This window comes from Triticum dicoccoides, chromosome 6A, assembly GCF_002162155.2.
Source record: "Triticum dicoccoides isolate Atlit2015 ecotype Zavitan chromosome 6A, WEW_v2.0, whole genome shotgun sequence".
In the NCBI taxonomy this organism is placed as follows: Eukaryota; Viridiplantae; Streptophyta; class Magnoliopsida; order Poales; family Poaceae; genus Triticum; species Triticum dicoccoides.
This window is the reverse complement of record NC_041390.1, coordinates 145,211,492-145,224,075: the sequence shown is the minus strand read 5'-3', so window position 1 is coordinate 145,224,075 and position 12,584 is coordinate 145,211,492. Positions and strand designations below refer to the sequence as shown.

At 40.8% G+C, this 12,584-nt stretch overlaps 1 protein-coding gene across 1 annotated transcript in view; it reads left to right on the top strand.

The window, feature by feature from the left end:
* Positions 1–12,584, top strand: part of LOC119316321 (ultraviolet-B receptor UVR8-like) — a 21,706-nt gene that overhangs the window by 1,866 nt on the left and 7,256 nt on the right. The gene's annotated exons all lie outside the window — the stretch shown is intronic.

The window sequence follows — 12,584 nt, the reverse complement described above, 5'->3', positions numbered from 1 at the left end:
TATGTACAAAAAATAATGCAAAAAGGGGACATCACGAGGACTCAAACTCAGGACTTCGCACTATTGGAGCAAACTGCTTGCCACTCAACCCAGCAACTGCTTGTGTTTTGATATAGCGCGAATTTTATAGGAACACACAATAGTGTTCATATACAAAAACATGTCTGAAAAAATTGAAACTTTTATTGAAAAAAAGGTGAACAATTTGGAAATGTCAAATATTTTTTGGTAAAAAACAAATAATTTATGAAACTCCAAACTTTCTTGAAATTATAAACAATTTCCGAAATTACAAAATATTTCTCAAAAAATGTGAAGTAATTTTGGGATGAGCATTTTTAAAAAATATTAAAAAATTAATAATCCTAAACGGTTAATAAAAATTCAAACAAATTTGATAATTACAAACATTTTTAAAAACACGAAAAAAGTATTAAAAACATGAACATTTTTATAAACTCTGACACAAATTTGAAAAGGCAAACCTTTTTGGGTATGTGAAGAATTTTTTTAAGCGGAAATATTTTTTGAAATCCCAATTTTTTTTAAATTTGTGCACAAAAGTTGAACATAAGAATGATTTTTGAACTTCTGACTTTTATTGAAAAGCGCAGACATTTGTTATATTCCCAAACTTTTTTGAAATATGAACAAAATTTGAAAACATGAACAAGTTTTTGAAATTTCAATAAAAAAATTATAACATGAACAATTTTTGAATTTCCAAACATTTTTCAAAACGGTGAACAATTTTTTCAAAATGCAAATAGTTTTACAAATTCCCAACATGCGCGGGACGGGAGTGATACTATCACCTAGTTGGGCCAAGGCCTAAGCGTTTGAATTTTTCTATATTTTTGTTATTCTTCTCTCCTTTCGTTAACTCATTTTCTCCATTTAAACTTTATTCTTCTTTTTTGAAACCAGTTATATTGTTTGGACCACCAAAATAACAGTTTTAAGGAAATGTTTCAAATTATAGTTTAAAATTATGATTGTTGTCAAACATTTATTAAATGCTTTTATTTACTGCTTTCAATTTTATCCTTTTGTATTTATTAGTTATGTTAAAAACTTAAAATAACAGTTATAAGTACATGTTTAAATTATGATTTTAAATACTTTTTCCCTACAAACCTGGTATGTTGCCTACCATTAGCATGCTCACCCATTGGCAAAAGTTGTGATCATTTCAAGAATGTCCCAAAAAAAACACCATGCTCGATGTAGGGTGTCCGGGCAGGGCAGAATGCTCTGTTTGAGAGCAACATCTGCAAATGACCTCAATTTTTTACATTACCTTGTATGACCAATTCATGGCACCTGTTGGGGAACGTAGCAGAAATTCAAAATTTTCCTACGTGTCACCAAGATCTATCTATGGAGAAACCAGCAACGAGGGGAAGGAGAGTGCATCTACATACCCTTGTAGATCGTTAAGCGGAAGCGTTCAAGAGAACGGGGTTGAAGGAGTCGTACTCGTCGTGATTCAAATCACCGGAGATCCTAGTGCCGAACGGACGGCACCTCCGCGTTCAATACACGTACAGCCCGGTGACGTCTCCCACGCCTTGATCCAGCAAGGAGAGAGGGAGAGGTTGAGGAAGACTCCGTCCAGCAGTAGCACAACGGCGTGGTGGTGGTGGAGGAGCGTGGCAATCCAGCAGGGCTTCGCCAAGCACCACGGGAGAGGAGGAGTAGGGAGAGAGGTAGGGCTGCACCAAGAGGGAGAGGTTCTCATCGGTTTAGCAGCCCCAAACCTCAACTATATATAGGGGGAAGGGGGGGCTGCGCCCCCTTTAGGGTTTCCCACCCCAAGGGGTGCGGCCAAGGGGAGAGGAGTGCCTCCTAAGTCAAGTGGAGGCCTCCCCCTTTAGGGTTTCCCCTTTCCCATGCGCATGGGCCTTGGGGGGCTGGTTCCCTTGGCCCATAAAGGCTAGGGCGCCCCCTTACAGCCCATGCTACTGTATTGGACATGGTGGAACAATTTCCGGACCTTCAGACCCCTCCGGAATCCTCCGGAACCTTCTGGAAGCTTCCCGGTACAATACCGAAAAAACCCGAACTTTTTCCGGAACCCGAACAACAACTTTCCATATATAAATCTTTACCTCCGGACCATTCCGGAACTCCTCGTGACGTTCGGGATCTCATCCGGGACTCCAAACAACATTCGGTAACCACATACAAACTTCCTTTATAACCCTAGCGTCATCGAACCTTAAGTGTGTAGACCCTACGGGTTCGGGAGACATGCAGACATGACCGAGATGTTCTCCGGTCAATAACCAACAACGGGATCTGGATACCCATGTTGGCTCCCACATGTTCCACGATGATCTCATCGGATGAACCACGATGTCAAGGACTCAATCGATCCCGTATACAATTCCCTTTGTCTAGCGGTATTGTACTTGCCCGAGATTCGATCGTCGGTATACCGATACCTTGTTCAATCTCGTTACCGGCAAGTCTATTTACTCGTTCCGTAACACATCATCCCGTGATCAACCCCTTGGTCACATTGTGCACATTATGATGATGTCCTACCGAGTGGGCCCAGAGATACCTCTCTGTTTACACGGAGTGACAAATCCCAGTCTCGATTCGTGCCAACCCAACAGACACTTTCGGAGATACCTGTAATGCACCTTTATAGCCACCCAGTTACGTTGTGACGTTTGGTACACCCAAAGCATTCCTACGGTATCCGGGAGTTGCACAATCTCATGGTCTAAGGAAATGATACTTGACATTAGAAAAGCTTTAGCATACGAACTACGATCTTTGTGCTAGGCTTAGGATTGGGTCTTGTCCATCACATCATTCTCCTAATGATGTGATCCCGTTATCAATGACATCCAATGTCCATAGCCAGGAAACCATGACTATCTGTTGATCACAACGAGCTAGTCAACTAGAGGCTCACTAGGGACATATTGTGGTCTATGTATTCACACGTGTATTACGATTTCCGGATAATACAGTTATAGCATGAATAAAAGACTATTATCATGAACAAAGAAATATAATAATAACACTTTTATTATTGCCTCTAGGGCATATTTCCAACAGTCTCCCACTTGCACTAGAGTCAATAATCTAGTTCACATCACCATGTGATTAACACTGACAGGTCACATCACCATGTGACCAACATCCAAAGAGTTTACTAGTGTCATTAAACTAGTTCACATCATCATGTGATTAAGACTCAATGAGTTCTGGGGTTTGATCATGTTCTGCTTGTGAGAGAGGTTTTAGTCAACGGGTCTGAACCTTTCAGATCCGTGTGTGCTTTACAAATCTCTATGTCATCTCCTAGATGTAGCTACCACGTTCTATTTGGAGCCATTCCAAATAACTGTTCCACTTGAAGCTATTCTAAATTGTTGCTCCATTATACGTATCCGGTATCTCTACTCAGAGCTATCCGGATAGGTGTCAAGCTTGCATCGACGTAACCCTTTACGACGAACTCTTTTACCACCTCCATAATCGAGAAAATTCCTTAGTCCACTAGTTACTAAGGATAACTTTGACCGCTGTCCTGTGATCCATTCTTGGATCACTCTTGTACCCCTTGACTGACTCATGGCAAGGCACACTTCAGGTGCGGTACTCAGCATGGCATACTGTAGAGCCTATGTCTTAAGCATAGGGGACGACCTTCGTCCTTTCTCTCTATTCTGCCGTGGTCGAGATTTAAGTCTTAACTTCATATCTTACAACTCAGGCAAGAACTCCTTCTTTGACTGATCCATCTTGAACACCTTCAAGATCATGTCAAGGTATGTGCTCATTTGAAAAGTACCATTAAGCATTTTTGATCTATCCTTATAGATCTTGATGCTCAATGTTCAAGTAGCTTAATCCAGGCTTTCCATTGAAAAACACTTTCAGATAACCCTATATGCTTTTCAGAAATTCTACATCATTTCTGATCAACAATATGTCAACAACATATACTCATCAGAAATTCTATAGTGCTCCCACTCACTTCTTTGGAAATACAAGTTTCTCATAAACTTTGTATAAACCCAAAATCTTTGATCATCTTATCAAAGCACACATTCCAACTCCGAGATGCTTACTCCAGTCCTTAGAAGGATCGCTGGAGCCATCATACCTTTTAGCATCCTTAGGATCGACAAAACTTTTCTTATTGTATCACATACAACCTTTCCTTACGAAAACTGGTAAGGAAACTCGTCTTGACATCCATCTGCCAGATTTCATAAATGCAGCTAATGCTAACATGATTCCGACGGACTTAAGCATCGCTACGAATGAGAAAATCTCATCGTAGTCAACTCCTTGAACTTGTGAAAAACTCTTCGCCACAAGTCGAGCTTCATAGACGGTGACATTACCGTCCACGTCCGTCTTCTTCTTAAAGATCCATTTATTTCAATGGCTTGCTGATCATCGGGCAAGTCCACCAAAGTCCATGCTTTGTTCTGATACATGGATCCTATCTCGGATTTCATGGCTTCTAACCATTTGTCAGAATTTGGGCCCACCATCGCTTCTCCATAGCTCGTAGGTTCATTGTTGTCTAGCAACATGACCTTCAAGACAGGATTACTGTACCACTCTGAAGTAGTACGTATCATTGTCACCCTACGAGGTACGGTAGTGACTTGATCCAAAACTTCATGATCACTATCATAAGCTTCTACTTCCTATGCCCTGCTACACACTAGTTGAAGTGATGGTTCAATAACCATATCAAGTATCCACCATCCTCCCACTCAATTCTTCGAGACAAACTTTTCCTTGAGAAAGAACCCGATTCAAGAAACAATCCCTTTTGCTTCCGGATCTGAGGCAGGAGGTATACCCAACTGTTTTGGGTGTCCTATGAAGATGCATTTTATCCGCTTTGGGTTCGAGCTTATCAACCTGAAACTTTTTCACATAAGCGTCGCAGCCCCAAACCTTTAAGAAATGACAACTTAGGTTTCTCTAAACCATGATTCATACGGTGTCATTACGTGGTGCCCTATTTAAAGTGAATGTGGTTGTCTCTAATGCCTAACCCATGAACAATAGTGGTAATTCAATAAGAGACATCATGGCACGCACCATATCCAATAGGGTGCAACTATGATGCTCGGACACACCATCACACTATGGTGTTCCAGGCGGTATTAATTGCGAAACAATTTCCACAATGTCTTAATTGTGTGCCAAAACTCATAACTCAGATATTCATCTCTATGATCATATCATAGACATTTTATCCTCTTGTCACAATGATCTTCTACTTCACTCTGAAATTACTTGAACCGTTCAATAATTCAGACTTGTGTTTCATCAAGCAAATATTCTCAACATCTACTCGAATCATCTGTGAAGTAAGAACATAATGATATTCACTGCATGCCTCAGCACTCATTGGACTGCACACATCAAAATGCGTTACTTCCAACAAGTTGCTATCTTGTTCCATCTTACTGAAACCGAGGCTTTTCAATCATCTTGCCCATGTGGTATGATTTGCATATCTCAAGTGATTCAAAATCAAGTGAGTTCAAACGATCCATCTGCATGGAGTTTCTTCATGCGTATACACCAATAGACATGGTTCGCATGTCTCAAACTTTTTAAAAACGAGTGAGTCCAAAGATCCATCAACATGGAGCTTCTTCATGCGTTTTATACCAATATGACTTACATGGCAGTGCCACAAGTAAGTGGTACTATCATTACTATCTTATATCTTTTGGCATGAAAATGTCTATCACTACGATCGAGATTCAATAAACCATTCAGGTTTAATACTAATCTTGATGGTAGAGGGAGCGTGCGATGTTTGATCACATCAAACATATATCGTCAGCTCACCTTTAGCTAGTCTCCGTTTATTCCGTAGCCCTTTTATTTCGAGTTACTAACACTTAGCAACTGAACCGGTATCTTAATACCCTGGTGCTACTAGGAGTACTAGTAAAGTACACATTAACATAATGTATATCCAATATACTTCTATCGACTTTGCCAGCCTTCTCATCTACCAAGTGTCTAGGGTAATTCTGCTCCAGTGGTTGTTCCCCTTATTACAGAAGCACTTAGTCTCGGGTTTGGGTTCAACCTTGGGTTTCTTTGCTAGAGCAGCAACTGATTCGCCGTTTCATGAAGTATCCCTTCTTGCCCTTGCCCTTCTTGAAACTAGTGGTTTCACCAACCATCAACAATTGATGCTCCTTCTTGATTTCTACTTTTGCGGTGTCAAACATCGTGAATACCTCAAGGATCATCATATCTATCCCTGATATGTTATAGTTCATCACGAAGCTCTAGCAGCTTGGTGGCAATGACTTTGGGAAAACGTCACTATCTCATCTGGAAGATCAACTCCCACTCGATTCAAGTGATTGTTGCACTCAGACAATCTGAGCACAAGCTCAACGATTGAGGTTTTCTCCCTTAGTTTGCAGGTTAAGAAAATCGTCGGAGGTCTTATACCTCTTGACGTGGGCACGAGCCTGAAATCCCAATTTCAGCCCTCGAAACATCTCATATGTTTCGCGACATTTCGAAAAACGTCTTTGGTGCCTCTACTTAAACCATTTAACTGAACTATCACATAGTTATTAAAACGTGTATGTCCGATGTTCGCAACATCGACAAACGACGTTTGGGGTTCAGCACACTGAGCGGTGCATTAAGGACATAAGCTTTCTACTGTTCGCATAATTGCTACTATCAACTTTCAACTATATTTTCTCTAGGAACATATCTAAATAGTGGAACTAAAGCGCGAGCTTACGACATAATTTGCAAAAGGTCTTTTGACTATGTTCAGGATAATTAAGTTCATCTTATGAACTCCCACTCAGATAGACATCCCTCTGGTCATCTAAGTGATTACATGATCCGAGTCAACTAGGCCGTGTCCGATCATCACGTGAGATGGACTAGTCATCATCGGTGAACATCTTCATGTTGATCGTATCTACTATACGACTCATGCTCGACCTTTCGGTCTTCGTGTTCCGAGGCCATGTCTGTACATGCTAGGCTCGTCAAGTTAACCCTAAGTGTTTTCGCGTGTGTAAATCTGTCTTACACCCGTTGTATGTGAACGTAAGAATCCATCACACCCGATCATCACGTGGTGCTTAGAAGTGACGAACTGTAGCAACGGTGCACAGTTAGGGGAGAACACTTCTTGAAATTGTTGTAAGGGATCATCTTATTTACTACCGTCGTTCTAAGTAAACAAGATGCATAAACATGATAAACATCACATGCAATCAAATAGTGACATGATATGGCCAATATCATTTTGCTCCTTTTGATCTCCATCTTCGGGGCTCCATGATCATCATCGTCACCGGCATGACACCATGATCTCCATCATCGTGTCTTCATGAAGTTGTCTCGCCAACTATTACTTCTACTACTATGGCTACCGGTTAGCAATAAAGTAAAGTAATTACATGGCGTTATTCAATGACATGCAGGTCATACAATAAATAAAGACAACTCCTATGGCTCCTGCCGGTTGTCATACTCATCGACATGCAAGTCGTGAATCCTATTACAAGAACATGATCAATCTTATACATCACATATCATTCATCGCATTCTTCTTGGCCATATCACATCACATAGCATACCCTGCAAAAACAAGTTAGACGTCCTCTAATTGTTGTTTGCATGTTTTACGTGGCTGCTATGGGTTTCTAGCAAGAACGTTTCTTACCTACACAAAACCACAACGTGATATGCCAATTGCTATTTACCCTTCATAAGGACCCTTTTCATCGAATCCGTTTCGACTAAAGTGGGAGAGACTGGCACCCGCTAGCCACCTTATGCACCAAGTGCATGTCAGTCGGTGGAACATGTCTCACGTAAGAGTACGTGTAAGGTCGGTCCGAGCCGCTTCATCCCACAATACCGTCGAAACAAGATTGGACTAGTAACGGTAAGCATATTGAACAAAATCAACGCCCACAACTACTTTGTGTTCTACTCGTGCAAAGAATCTACGCAATAGACCTAGCTCATGATGCCACTGTTGGGGAACATAGCAGAAATTCAAAAATTTCCTACGTGTCACCAAGATCTATCTATGGAGAAACCAGCAACGAGGGGAAGGAGAGTGCATCTACATACCCTTGTAGATCGTTAAGCGGAAGCGTTCAAGAGAACGGGGTTGAAGGAGTCGTACTCGTCGTGATTCAAATCACCGGAGATCCTAGTGCCGAACGGACGGCACCTCCACGTTCAACACACGTACAGCCCGGTGACGTCTCCCACGCCTTGATCCAGCAAGGAGAGAGGAAGAGGTTGAGGAAGACTCCGTCCAGCAGCAGCACAACGGCGTGGTGGTGGTGGAGGAGCGTGGCAATCCAGCAGGGCTTCGCCAAGCACCACGGGAGAGGAGGAGTAGGGAGAGAGGTAGGGCTGCACCAAGAGGGAGAGGTTCTCATCGGTTTAGCAGCCCCAAACCTCAACTATATATAGGGGGAAGGGGGGGCTGCGCCCCCTTTAGGGTTTCCCACCCCAAGGGGTGCGGCCAAGGGGGGAGGAGTGCCTCCTAAGTCAAGTGGAGGCCTCCCCCTTTAGGGTTTCCCCTTTCCCATGCGCATGGGCCTTGGGGGGCTGGTTCCCTTGGCCCATAAAGGCTAGGGCGCCCCCTTACAGCCCATGCTACTGTATTGGACGTGGTGGAACAATTTCCGGACCTCCGGACCCCTCCGGAATCCTCCGGAACCTTCTGGAAGCTTCCCGGTACAATACCGAAAAAACCCGAACTTTTTCCGGAACCCGAACAACAACTTTCCATATATAAATCTTTACCTCCGGACCATTCCGGAACTCCTCGTGACGTTCGAGATCTCATCCGGGACTCCAAACAACATTCGGTAACCACATACAAACTTCCTTTATAACCCTAGCGTCATCGAACCTTAAGTGTGTAGACCCTACGGGTTCGGGAGACATGCAGACATGACCGAGACGTTCTCCGGTCAATAACCAACAGCGGGATCTGGATACCCATGTTGGCTCCCACATGTTCCATGATGATCTCATCGGATGAACCACGATGTCAAGGACTCAATCGATCCCGTATACAATTCCCTTTGTCTAGCGGTATTGTACTTGCCCGAGATTCGATCGTCGGTATACCGATACCTTGTTCAATCTCGTTACCGGCAAGTCTCTTTACTCGTTCCGTAACACATCATCCCGTGATCAACCCCTTGATCACATTGTGCACATTATGATGATGTCCTACCGAGTGGGCCCAGAGATACCTCTCTGTTTACACGGAGTGACAAATCCCAGTCTCGATTCGTGCCAACCCAACAGACACTTTCGGAGATACCTGTAATGCACCTTTATAGCCACCCAGTTACGTTGTGACGTTTGGTACACCCAAAGCATTCCTACGGTATCCGGGAGTTGCACAATCTCATGGTCTAAGGAAATGATACTTGACATTAGAAAAGCTTTAGCATACGAACTACGATCTTTGTGCTAGGCTTAGGATTGGGTCTTGTCCATCACATCATTCTCCTAATGATGTGATCCCGTTATCAATGACATCCAATGTCCATAGCCAGGAAACCATGACTATCTATTGATCACAACGAGCTAGTCAACTAGAGGCTCACTAGGGACATATTGTGGTCTATGTATTCACACGTGTATTATGATTTCCGGATAATACAGTTATAGCATGAATAAAAGACTATTATCATGAACAAAGAAATATAATAATAACACTTTTATTATTGCCTCTAGGGCATATTTCCAACAGCACCATGCTAAGTTGTTTTGGTTTTCGGCAAATTTTGCATTTGTACAGTTTTCTCAATCAGAAAAGGCAGACAAATGACTATATGTGTCGCAACTTGCATATAGTGTCGGAGATCATTCAAACCTTGCGTGTATGCATATCATGAGCATGCCCACATGGTAGCAAAAGTTGGGGTCATTTTAAGAATGTCCAAAACTAGACCATGTTCAACAGAGGGTGTTCAGGTAGTCCAAAAGGCTCTGTTTGAGAGCATGTTATTTCTCGGCATCCTTGAATTGACCTCAATTTTTTATAGTCATATATCACCAATTCAAGTCGTCATGCCAAGTGGTTTGTGTTTTCGACAAGTTTTGCATTTTCTGGAGTTTTCTCGGTGAAAAAACCCCGATAAATTGTCTAATGTGACGCAACTTGCATATGGTGTCAGGATTCGTTCAATCCGTCATGGCATGTATGCCTACCATGGCCATGCCCACCTGAGAGAAAAAGTTAGGGTTATTTCATGCACGTCCGAAAATAAACATGTTCGACGGAGGGGGTTCGGATATGCTAGGAGGGCCCGTTTGGGAGTGGGTTTCTTTTGGCATCCGTCAAATGGCCCATTTTTCATGAGCTTATATGACCAATTAAAGTCACCATGTCAAGTTGTTTTAGTTTTCGAGAAATTTTACATTTTCTGGAGTTTTCTAGGTAAAAAATGGTCGATAAATAGCTAGACATGACGGAACCTGCATACGGTGTCAGAATTCGTTTAAACCTGTCATGGATGACAACCATGGGCATGCCCACCTACTGGCAAAATTTTGGATCATTTGAAATTTTTCCAAAACTAGACCATGTTCAACTAAGGATGTCCGGGTAGGCCAGGAGGCTCCGTTTGAGAGCGCATTGTTTCTCGAGATCATTGAATTGGCCCCGAATTCTTTTCATAGTCGTGTATCACCAATTCAAGGCACCATGCTAAGTTGTTTGAGTTCTCGACAAGTTTGCATTTTCTAAAGTTTTCTCGCTGAAAAAAGCCCAATAAATGGTCGGACGTGATACAACTTGCATACGGTGTCAGAATTCGTTCAAATTTGGCATAGATGCCTCCATGGGAATGTCAACTTGCTTGAAAAAGTTGGATTTTTTCATGCATGTCCAAAAGTAGACCATGTTCAATGAAGGGTGTTTGGGTAGGCTAGAAGGGGGGCAAGTATCTAGTGCTCCCAGGCCTAGGGTGCTTCCAGTGCTCCGATGCGAAAAACATTTTTTAAAATGTTCAAAAAATTCTGAAAAAAATGCAGCACATCGACGGAACATCGATGTCTCTTGTCAAAAAAATTCAAATCAGAATTCGAAACATTGCTCGAGATACAAAAATGACAAATTTGACATCAATGTGATAATGGGCCAAAACTAAAGCCCAACTTATGTTATGTACAAACATTTGTCATTTTTGTATCTCAAGCAATGTTTCGAATTTTGATTTGAAATTTTGTGACAAGAGACATCAATGTGCTGCATTTTTTTCAGAATTTTTTGAACATTTTAGAAATGTTTTTCGGACATTTGGAGCACCGGCAGCACTAGATACTTTTCCGCTAGGAGGGTCCGTCCGTGAGCATGTAGTTTTTCCTAATTTGAATAATTATGTTATTTGCAATTTCCTTCATTATAAATCAACCTGAACATTTTCTTATGTCCTAAACCATTTACTGATTTTTTTCAACAATTTTTAAATTTAAAATTATCAACAAAAGTTTTAAAAACTCGAACACTTTTTCCAAAATTGTTAAAAAAATCCTAACAATAGCTGAAAATTCTGGACAAAATAGTAAAACATATAATTTAAAAAACATTACCAACTTTGTTTGAAAAGCATACATTTCTTAAATTTGTGAACAAACGATTCAAAAAAGGGGAATATTTTTTGAAAATTCTTGAATACTTTCAAAAAAATTAAACAATATTTGAAAGCAAGAAATTTTTTGGGTATTCCAGACAATATTTCAATTTTTCAAATCGATTTCAAAAATTAATAAATTTCAAAAAGGAGAAAAATAATTAACAAAATAATAAAAGAAAAGGGAAAAAACTAAGAAAAGGTTAAGTCTTGGCCCAGATAGGCAACGGCATCGCTCCCGCTAGGCGCCTGATGGGCTGACCCAAGCATTCGGGGTTTCAAAAAGTTCAGTGATTTTGAAAAAATATTCTCAAATTTGATACATTCTGCAGATTAAAAAATCACTATAAAAAGTTTAACGATTTTGAAAATAAAGTTCCTGAATTCGATGTTTTAATCAGATTTGGAAATAAGTTCAAGAATTTGAAAAAAAATCACGTGCTTCGATAAAAAGTTCGTAAAAGTTGATAAGAGATTGTGGATTTGAAAAACTTTCATGCTTTTGAAACAAAGTTCATGCATTAAAAAATTCATGTATTTAAAAAAAGTTCAGAAATTTTAGAAAATGTTCATGACTTCGAAAGGTTGATGAATTTAAGAAAATTCACGATTGTAAAATAAAGTTCATGAATTTTTGAAAAGGAAAAGTGAAATGAAAAAAAAGGAAGAGAAAAGGAAAATAACAAAAAAATCCGCTCGAAACAATAACCAAGAATACAAAAGAAAAACCAAACAAGAAAGTTGTGTGTGTTTTTAGCATTAATTTGAAGAAGAAAAAAATAAGTAAATTAGGTATGTCAGGTCAGTTGTCTGACTTGGTTAGTACAATTGCACTTAATCAGGAGGTCAAGAGTTGGAATCACGTGGCAAGACCATTTTTGTAGGTTTAACAAAAAAGAAAAGGAGTAAATGAGCCAG